Source organism: Dipteris shenzhenensis, chromosome 18, assembly GCF_047967505.1.
Source record: "Dipteris shenzhenensis isolate YYH24624 ecotype China chromosome 18, Dip_SZ_1.0, whole genome shotgun sequence".
Classification (NCBI taxonomy): Eukaryota; Viridiplantae; Streptophyta; class Polypodiopsida; order Gleicheniales; family Dipteridaceae; genus Dipteris; species Dipteris shenzhenensis.
In genome coordinates, this window is record NC_141613.1 from 21,272,224 (window position 1) to 21,283,175 (window position 10,952).

Here is a 10,952-nt window from a genome sequence, read left to right on the forward strand (position 1 = left end):
CCGCGCCCCCCGCCCCCTTCCCCTCCCCCTTCCCCCTGTCCTCGTTGAGCAGGGAAAGGGGAGGGGAAGGGGGGGGTCGGCGGGGGAGGGGAAGGGGGCGGGGCGGGCGGGGAAGGGGGTGGGGCAGGCGCGGGGGAGGGGGGCTCGACGGGGAGGGGGGGGAAGAGCAAACGGGGAGGGGGGGGAAGCGGGAGGGGAAGGGGGCGGGGCAGGGGGGGCAAGGGGAGGGGAAGGGGGCGAGGGGGAGGGGGGGCAAGGGGAGGGGGAGGGGGCGGGGGTGGGGAGGGGGGGCGATGCCCCCCTCACCTGTTGCGTGCGCAACACAGGTGGGGGGGTCCCCCACCTGTTGCGATCCCCCCACCTATTGCATGCGCAGCAAGTGGGGGGGGGAAGGGGGCGGGTGCGGGGGAGGGGGCTCGACAGGGAACGGGAAGGGGGCGGGGGGAGGGGGAGCGACAGGGGGACGAGGGGAGGGGGTGGGGGCAAGGAGGGGAGGGGAGGGGGGATCCCCACCTGTTGCGTACGCAACAGGTGGGGGACTCCCTCAGGGGGTTCACTATGTATAAACCCTCTATATCACGTGCATTCAAGGCCTATATTTAAAATCCCTTATCTATAAATTTTTTCATTAATAAAATGTACCCCTTTTCTATACAAATCTGTAAATTTTTTCAAAAACTATTTTAAATAGTCCCTTATGTATATTTATTTCTGTAAATTTTAGAAATAAAAAATATCCTTCTGTTGAACTCACGTGATAGGGTTACATATGATGAGTGACCCCCCCGAGGGGACCCCTACCTGTTGCGCACGCAACAGGGGCCCCCTCCCCATCGTCGCCCCGTCCCCTCCTGCTCCCCCTTCCCCGCACCCTCCCCCTCCCTTGCCCCTTTCCCTCCCCGCGCCCTGTCCCCTCAAAATTAAAAAAGTTAAAATAAATAAAACTTAAAAAAAATTAAAAAATTAAATTAAATTTTAAATATAAAAATAAACTAATTAATTAAAATAAAATAATTAAAAAAGGAAAAAAATTATTTTATTTTAAAAATTGAAAATAAATAAAACTTAAAATAATATTTAATAAAAAATTTATTTAATATTTTGAGTTTGAAAATCATTGTAATTCTCATTTTTTATTTTTGATTGTTTTCCAAAAAACTATGGCTTCCAGTTTTGGTTCTAAGGTGTCTTTCAAATACCTTGAACATGCTTGGTATTTTATGGAGCGCAAATCAAAGTATTTTTTGGTGATCACTACAGAGAATATATCAAGCGCAAAATATTCTACAGAGGCAGTAAGAAATGGTGGCATGGTCTCAAACATCAACATTAAAGAAAACAATTTGATAGAAGTTGTGTGCAAAGGAAAGAATGACGAGGTGGTTTACAAGTTACGAGTTACTCCGAAGCACTTCTTGAAGCCATTACCAGATTCAATTGAGGGATCCCAAGAATTACTTAGTGCCTTAGAAGCATTGAAGAAAATGTGGGATGCATTTCCAATGGTGGTGTTGTACCTTCAGCAGCAGTAAGTACGCCATCTATAACATATAACCCTCAAGTACCGTCAATATCTGTGGTGTAACTCTGGTAACTCCGGCAAGTGTAACTACATATCTCCAACTATACCTACACCATCGACTGCTACAACTACAGGAACAAGAAGGAGTGATCGTGGAGCAGATTCAAGTTCTACAGCTATTTCCAGAAAGAGAGCAAAAATAACTCCTACTCCACGTGCAGATCGTTCGAGTGCAGGCTATTTAAAACCAGGCGAAAAATTGGATAGCGATGAAGAGGAGGATCCGCAAGAAGAAGATACAAGTCTCGAAGACTTTTCTATAAGTGTGGTAGACTTACATCCTCCAGAGGATGAGGGATACATTTGGGGATTTTCACAATTCAGCGTGGCCACAATGCTTATTGATCGAGCTTCGTTGTTCACAAATCAAAGAAAGCTCGATAAGATATATGCACGCAAATTGTATGAAGATACGAGGAAAACAAGAACTCTAGTTGCCACTAATATCACTCTTCGTCCTATGGCGTTTAAGAGACTTCAAGAAGATGATCCTACATTGCCTGATGTCACATTTCAAAAGCACGTGGACTTTCTTGATGCTTTTGAGAACTTCAGAAGGAGTGACTTTGTTCGTGGAGAGGATTTGTACCAAAGCCGATATGGGAGTGACATCGAGAAGAGATACATGCTAGCAAAGAATAGATTCTTGGAAAGATGCAGGTTTGAGCCCATTGATGGGCAACACTTTTGTGAAGCTTGTAGGATCGCCCTTGATGAGGGAAGAAAAGGAAACTTGCCACAGATTGAGTTAATGGAAAAGTTTCAACGGGTCATTTGTCATATATGCATATTTAACGATGACTCGAAGTACATTCTAGAATCAGACAGGCTGAATTTTGCTCCATTTAGGTTGAAAAAAAGCTCTTCTCTTTTTGAGATCTTGATAAAGGCAAGGGAGTTATGGATGGGCTATGGAAAGCCACAAACAGTGAAGGGCAAGAGACCTACATCTGAGTACATGGCAAAGAGGACTCGGTTCTATAGATGCTTGAAAGGTATTGTAAGCAATACACAAGGCATACCAGGTAATAAGGTTGAGGCAAAGGATTTAAACACTGCCGTTGCAAGATACAAGGATGTTACTTGCATTGTCTTTCGCGAGGACTCAGTGTTTCAGAGCATCGTGGATGTTTGCCAAGCATATGAAACAGAGAAGATATCCTTTAAGGCACCAGAGCACATTGCAACTCAGAGGAAAGAAATTAAGAAACCGATGTCTACTGTTTGGTGGAGAGCATTAAGGTTTGTTCCAGATGCAATAACAGAAGAAGTATGCAAGAAGATCCTAAGTGGTGACTGCTTCTTTGGAAAGAAGATCAAGCATAGAAACTTAGATGAAGTGGTCACCCGAATGATTCAAAGTGAGGGTGCTCTCTTGGCACTATTATTTTTATTGAAATCTGATGATGAGTAAGCTGGCAAGTCAATTGATGTGGATAAGAAGAAAGCACTTAGCCTAGGTCAACTCCTTGATAAGACATGGGCTAGAAAGTGGTTGGCTTCAATGGATGTAGATGCCACACCAACAAAGGATCTAAGAGCTAAAATGCCAAAGGTTGTTGAGACAGAATATATGGACATCAAGAAAAAGGCCTTGCAGTCCACTACCCAAGGTAGAGCAATTGGTGGTTTAGATGATGGTTCTCCATTCAGCTTCTCTTATGATATCCTGCTATCAGAGAATGATACAAAATTTGCACACATCAATGGCATTGATACAGAGCATTTCATAACAATGAGCGGTCATGCTTGGATGAAGCCATGCGTATTTTTCATAGATGAATTGCAAGACCTTGTAGTGTCACGGATAGTTGAACTTGTGCGGTTTATCATAGAAGGTCCTATGGCAGATAAGAAAAGATCAACGTTGGTCCTGTTCGTGACAGAATCACAAAGGGATGCCTTATATGTGAGTTTGACATCTGCATTTGGGTATTTACTTTCAAAAGTATACCATGGTATACTCCTACGTAATCATATGACTGTCTTGGAAGGCACTGCCATTCTTGGGGGGGTCAGTCATCATATGTAACCCTATCACGTGAGTTCAACAAAAGGATATTTTTAATATCTAAAATTTACACAAATTAATATACATAAGGGAGTTTTTAAAATAAATTTGGAAAAAATTTATAGATTTGTATAGAAAAAGGGTAAATTTTATTAGGGAAAAATTTACAGATAAGGGAATTTACAAATAGTCCTTGAACGCACGTGATATGGAGGGTTTATACATAGTGAACCCCCCGAGCTGCCATTCAAGTCTTGCAGCCTTTCTTGATGTGCTTCTTATCAAGGGGTGGTGGCAATCTAATCCAAATTCCTTTAAGGACTCTCGAGCTTCATTACTTTGAGGACAATAAGGTTAAGCTTGATGCAACAATGGTGGATTACAGAAAGCCGATGGATCCTAATGTGATACTAGAGATGACAAAGAATTTATTGAATGATGGGTGGGAAGTAGCATTGTATCGAATGGGTTTTGTTGCTGAGAAATTGCTACGCCAAGGTAGAAATGTAAATGTCATTGATACCCCCCATCAAATTGAGTTCTTTGACACATATTACAATTGCACTACCTTCTTTGAAGAGGAAAATGTCAAAGAAGAGGGTAGTGAGTCTGAGGGTGATGATTCTAGCTCAGGTGATGATGAGGATGAAAGCTCTGCATCCGATGACTTACAGCAAGAAGAAATCCGCACAAAGAATAAGGGTGATAAATTGTCAACTAGACTCAAGGAGGTTCCACTCATCATACGGGAAGGCTCGCGGCAGCAAGAAGTTACAGTAGTACAGCACGTCACAAGAAAAGGTAAGGCTAAAGAGGTGGAAGCACTTCCCTTAAAATTAAAAGTGAGGAAGGCACCCTTGATCTTGGGTGAAGGACAGGCAAGTGGATCAATCTTGGGTGAAGGACAGGAAGCCTTACTCAAAGAAGGTATGGACGAGGCAAAGCATGACCAGGAGGAGTTACTAGGAGGCATAGATGGTTCTTCAACCATGACCTTACAGACTCCAGAGTAGCCTACTAGTCAAGAACCTAGTAGCCAGGTCCCTACTTACAAAGAACTTGGGTCATGAGACTCTAGAGCAGCCTACTAGTCAGGTGCTTGGAACTGAAGAGCAAAATACTGAGGACCTTGCTACTGAGACTCAGTCTTAGAGCAGCCTATTAGTCAGGACCCTGGTAGTCAAGGGCCTAGCATTGAGGACATTGGTACTGAGTAACATGATGGCTAACGGCTTTGTAATCACAAGTTTTGAACTTCTATGTAAAGCGAATATCTAATAAAAAGTTTACTACTTTTTTTATTTCTTTACTCTCATTATTGTGTATAAAGATTGTTTATGAGGGCCATTTTATACTTAATGGTGTATTTTAAACTTTATGTCAAATGTATTTTTATAGTTAAGGGTGTTTTTTAATACCAAGTGTGGTGTATATGTACACTACTTACACATAAAAGGATTTATCTACACTACCTTTCTAAGGGCTTTATGTACACCACCTTTCTAAAAGAAATGGTCATAAAGGTGTGTGCACACCACTTATACATAAAGGTGTTTATTTACACCACCTTTCTAAGAGAATTGGTCATCTATTATTGGTCATCTATTGATGTTCTTAGGTGATAGTAGCTCAATTCACAAGAAGTTATGAAGATGTTTATGTAGACCATTTTGTAAGAGATTTTTGTGAAGTTATGAAGATGTTTATGTAGACCACCTTTGTAAGAGATTTGGTTATGCATTGATGTTCTTAGTACTTAATCATTAAATCTTTTGTTTTGAGGTTGCAAATCTAGTTCAAAAAACAACATTACTAGTATATTCAAAATTTTTGGACTGTTTTTTAGTCCATTTCTCAAATTGTACTTTACACAAGTCCAAAAATTTTGAATAGTATGTTGGATACAAAGTTTCCACCTTGTGGCAAAAACTAAGCAAGAATTTTTGGACATTAGGTCAAACCTTGTTGAGAATGAGAGAGAGAGAGAGAGAGAGAGAGAGAGAGAGGGGGAGAGTAAAAAAATCTTTTGTTTCTAGTATCACTACTAAAAGAAAGTTTGCATGTATCTCTCAGGTCTGTATCCATGGCATCCAGAGTTTCATAAAAAAAGGACATTCAAGTCATTGATGGTGTCAGTGGTGATAGTGTTTATGAATGGTATTTGGATGTCTATGATAATCGTGGGAATATGACACCAAATTTTAACTTATTCATACTCAAGGATACTGAAATGACCTTGGAGCAAGATGGCAGTGTGGATGATGTGTCTGATGGAATTTTAGGGAAAGAAGGAGTGGCTTGCAATGTGGTGAAGATGAAAGGAAAGAGTATAATATATAAACTTGATCCATCGGCCTTTGATTTCACACATATTATTGATAAGGATGAGTACTCTTTGAAGAAGATGGGGTGGAATGTGGTAGAGGAACTTGTGTTCCCCGAAACAATTTCCTTGGCATTTCATGCTATAAAAAATAGTGAGCTACTTGTTTGTCATCGAAAGGAAGGTAGGCAAGCAAAGAGGCAAAAGATAGATGAGAGCAGTTCTTCAAAAGTTGATGGTGGAGGTTCTTTGAAGGGTAAAGAGACATATGATAAGTCAAGAAATGATAGCATTGGTGGTACTGGTGTTTCAAAAAAACAAGTTATACAATTCGCAAAGCCCCTTGATTCTCTATCCCCTAAATTTTCATTCCATCCAGAGAGAAGTCTAGACAATATGCAGATTGAGTCTCTAGAAAAATTAAATAAAGGAGTAAAGATGGAGGGTGGACTGCATATCTATGAACAATACTTCCCATTTGAATCTAGCTCAAAGTATCCTATCCCTGTTGATAGGTGTTCAGAAGCACCACCACTTTATGCATACCAGACTCTTTGTTGGGACTATGTAAAGAAGCTAGGTGTGGCTTTCCAGAGAAATCCAATGAACCCAACAACTATAGCACATGTCATGTTGTTTGTAAATGATGGCAATATAGCCCGGCCCTTGAAGAAGGAAGAAGTGCAATCCAACAACCTCGAAACATATAACTATTGCAATGATCATATCATAATTGAATTCTATCACAGTTGCAAAGCTATACATCAAGGGGACATCTACACGGTTTCTTGAAACAAAGCATATGTATGCATTCAGAAATTCAAGAATTCTTGTCAATTGCCCTGTAGAAAAGTGCATTGAGCTATCACAGATGATGAATATGGAATCACACCAAGTAATGAAGAATGCCCCTTACCTTGAACAGATCCAGCAGCTAAGAGACCAATGAATAGCATTTGAGTCTCCATCAAAACCACAATAAGGCCTTCCAAAGTACAGTCCATTGCGACAGCCATGGGAGGTAAGGGTTCTTGGATATAATACCCATCTTCTTTCATCTTATTTAAATCCAATCTGAAGTAAAGATTTTGTCGCATGGTCAAATCTTCTTGTATGTTGCTTGTCTTAACACTAAGTTTTCCTTTTGTAGAGATTTGTGCAATATGTGGGTGAGAAATTTGCACAAAGTGATAGCCACATGGTGGTTAGCTCGAAGGGAATATTTGATGGGTGGGTTAACATTATGAAAAGATATGCCAATCTTGAGCTCCCATCGCAAGATGATGGCTTAGGAAAGAAGGGGAGACAGCCCTCACCATCAATATTTCATTGTTTAATGGGCCTTATGGAAGATGAGATAAGATCATTGCAGGATGAGATCAACCAAGGAGGTATCTTACTTCTAAGAAACAAATGGGACAACGAGGATAAGCTTGGTATGGATACCAAGGTTCGGTTGATGAAACAAGACCGGGTGCTTCAAGATGAGCTTGTTGTCCTTTTCAATAGAGTAATACCATAGAAGACTAAAGCTACATTGAATCCTTGGGATGAACCGATAAAGTATTACAACATTGACAACAAGTTTATTCCAAGTTTGTGGCCATTTCTAGTGAGTGGGTATGGAAGAAGCTCTCCTGTGCTAATGCAGGCGCATTGTCTAGTGGTGCCGAGGATATTGTTAATTTTGTGGTGGGAAGAAAGAACAATCCTTGGGATGATTTCTTGAATTTTAAATGGCAAGTGCATGTGGTTGGGGCAAAATTGGAAGCATTCGATTTGATTCACAATGTGTAAAAAGAACCTATGACCATAGGTGTAGCTGTGTTGGATGCAACACATGGTGTGGATGGGATGATTTGGAATGCTTCTAAGTTTAAGATGGTGTTGAAGTCATTGCTTGAGATGACAACTGATCCAAAGCAATTCATGTGCTTGTCATTTGTGACTGACTGACAGATGGTGGCATTGAAAGATGCTCTTGAGGATGTCTCTGGAAAGTACACTATGTTGAGAGAGAGTATTGACTATATTCCAAGCTCTAACACTTTTGCTAGCGATGCACATGATTCATATGTTGCATTGACACTTGTTAGCAAGGATAAGAGTTTTAATTCTCTTGATCGTTATGTGAACCATTCCAACAAGCCAAATATTTTTGATTATGAGGAAGTTGAGGATGATGAGCATGATGGTGTCAAGATGAGGAATTAAGGGTTGCAAAATGTTAATAAAGAAGAAAATATGTGTCATCATCGATATAGTAGAGGCATACTCCGAGGAGCATGAAGTTGTCTTTGACATATTTGCTAATGGTGAAGCTTCAATCATTGCAGTGAGGAATAGCAAAAAAACTATTGTAGTTGTATGCAATCAAAGAGATCAAAGGAGTGTCGAAGCTTGTTGTTGAAGGTCACATGAAATTGCACACCCAAAGCCTGAGCCTATTCGTGGTCATGTTGATATTCCTCAAAACCGAAGTTTGGCACCGATAGATGAAAAGGAAGTGGAAGACAATTTTGATGAGCTTATTATGAAAGAGACAGATAAAGGTGTTTGAATATCTATACTGTCTCTACAACAAATGACCTATTGGTGTTTTCTTGTGTTCTTAGATGACTTTAATATTTTATAGTATTAGCATGGAAATTTGACCACTTTTAGCCGGAAAAGAAACCGAGACCAAAGGCTAGAGACTAAGTATGGCGACGCTCAAAGGCCATAGAGAAAAGGAGATCATGAGGGCGAAGGGATGTCATAGGGGTGAATAAGGAATTAGAAATGGAGGGAAGGAAAAGGGAGACTATGACACAAGGGGAAAGGGAGAGTGGGAAGAGAAGAAAGTACATGATAGGAAGAGGAATGTTGAGATGTAGACATCAAGGGAAGTGAACCATACTTTATTGGAAAGGAGGGGTGAGAGGGAAATATCAAAATACTAGCTAGGTGGCTTTACAAGAATGAGCGTGTCTCATCAAGGAATAGCCCCTTCCTTTTATAGCCAAAAGAGGGGGTCTCTCCACATTAATGTATCCTCCCACATGCATGGTGTGTGTGGAAAAGTCTTCCATGTGGGCTAGGTGGGTACGCACTCTCAATTGTGTGCGACAACCCTTTGCCTCCATTTTCCACATAAATCAAGCCCCATATCTCAAGTCTATGATACTCCCTTGGTCTCTTTCCAATTTTATAAGAGGTTCAAACCTCTAGGAGGACAAGTGGAGGGTTGGCACAAGGAATCTTGCCACCTCATCCTACTTTCCCCATTATTTAACTAGCTCTCTTTGTCCTTCTATACCTCCCCCACATGGGCCTATCCCATATGGAGGGAATAACTCAATATAATAGCCATCTCCACCCATTTTATATTGCTTCTCCCATGGACTTTGAGCCATATCTCAATTATTGCATCCTAGGTGGAGGGGTGGCACATGGAGGAGCCATGCCACCTTGCATTTTATAATCTTACTATTATGGATTATGTACAACACACCTTATGGGTCCTCTTACATGGAAGGGTGGCACATGGTCATGCCTTGCCACCTCAACCTTGGGCCCTATGCACACCATATTTGATTATACTATTGCCACATATACAAACACACATACATATTAATGCCTTTTTCCTTAGACAATTTTATCCATAACACCACATGGCCAAAACTTTGTGGAAAGTTTTTGATGAAACAACATTTGACTCTCTCTCTCTCTCTCTCTCTCTCTCTCCTTCCTTCCTTCCCTCTCTCTCTTTCCCTCCATCCTCTCTCTCTATCCCAATCCCTCACATGATGGCATCTAAAAAATCACAAAGGCTAGATAAAGTTTGACCATTTGGTAAAATCATTTAGATGGGAAAGAAGTGAGGACATGCTCTGGGCACATATCCCAAGATGTTGGAATATTTCTATACAAAATGACATTATTTTACACTGATATCTAGTATTTTTCTATCTTTAATCTTTTATAGAAATTCATGTTTTCTTAGCTATCTTGAGCCGATAGTCAAGAATACAGACTGATGCATATCTTCTAACATTCAAAGTGTTCCCAAATAAAGTTCTAGGAATAAATAATTTGACTGCATGGCCTAAACTTTCTACAATGTTTAGTATGGAAAATTTCAACCTTAGAGGTTTTCATGAATATAACTCTCTCACTCCCTCTCTCCCCCTCTCTCTCTCTCTCTCTCTCTCTCTCTCTCTCTCTCTCTCTCTCTTCTTCAACTCAAATCTAGATTATGTTTAAGAAAAATAATGGCTCTCTATTTATTTACACACATCCATACTGAAAGATGTCTACATGTGGGTGTGTAACATATCAAATAGAAGAAGTCCATGCACCCAATACATCACCGATCAGAAACTTGACCAAATCATCTATTGTATTAGATCTCAATGGACTGCTTTTACAATGCTGCTTCTCGAAATCAACAAAGTGTGAGAGTGTACGCATGGGCAAACGATGGTTGGTACTTCGACCGGGATGCATGCAATTTCTTAACACTTTATTTTAGATCTTTCAAGTTGGCATTTGGTCAACAGCTATGCACAAGAACGTAATGACAATCATTGAGTGTCTACAACGCCATGTAGGGAAGAAATTACCTTTTTTTATGGTGTGAAGCCAAGAACAATGCTATGTACATCCATGGGAAAAGGTATACAGACTAGATAAGATGGGAGTGGAAGCAATGTTCAATCCATTGACACTTGTTTGGAACCGATGGGCTGATATTTGCAAACATGATAGAACCATCCTCATAGATGATAGTCCATACAAAGGGTGTCTTAGCCCTATAGGAAACTGCATTTTTCCAATAACAATCGATTGTGATCATAAGGATTCAATTTTGATTGATGAGCTATTCCCCTTCTTGTTTCGTTTGGATGTAGCAGATGTGATAAATTTTGACAGATATGGTCAATCACATGTGGAATTTGGACACCCTTTGTATCTCCATTGCATGAATGTAATTATTGAATGGAATACAATCAATACTCAGGGAGATTAGGACACTTCTTTAGTGAAATCCAACA